Source organism: Myotis brandtii, unplaced genomic scaffold (assembly GCF_000412655.1).
Source record: "Myotis brandtii unplaced genomic scaffold, ASM41265v1 scaffold179, whole genome shotgun sequence".
NCBI classification, from domain to species: Eukaryota; Metazoa; Chordata; class Mammalia; order Chiroptera; family Vespertilionidae; genus Myotis; species Myotis brandtii.
The window spans coordinates 270,056-270,358 of NW_005356635.1; the positions used below are offsets into that span (position 1 = coordinate 270,056).

Sequence of the window (303 nt, forward strand, 5' to 3'; positions counted from 1 at the left end):
CCTTCTGGCATGCAAAGTTTCTGTTGAGAAATCAGCTGACAATCTTATGAGCAATTCCTTGTAGGTAACTAACTGCTTTTCTCTTGCTGCCTTTTTAGATTCTCTCTTTGTCTTTAACCCTTGATATATTAATCATGATGTGTCATGATTTGGGCCTCTTTGGGATACCCCTGTTTGGGACTCTCTGTGCTTACTGGACTTGTAAGTCTATTTATTTCACCAGGTAGGGGAAGGTTCCTGTCATTATTTCTTCAAATAGGTTTTCAATATCTTGCTCTCTGTCTTCTTCTGGAACCCTCATAA

At 39.3% G+C, this 303-nt stretch overlaps 1 long non-coding RNA gene across 1 annotated transcript in view; it reads right to left on the minus strand.

Annotated features, from left to right (window-relative positions):
• Window positions 1-63: 63 nt before the first annotated feature.
• Window positions 64-303, minus strand: part of LOC106725636 — an 11,384-nt gene continuing 11,144 nt past the window's right edge. The window contains exon 3 of the long non-coding RNA XR_001361561.1: window positions 64-296. This is a non-coding gene — a long non-coding RNA (uncharacterized LOC106725636). The remainder of the gene's footprint in view (window positions 297-303) is intronic.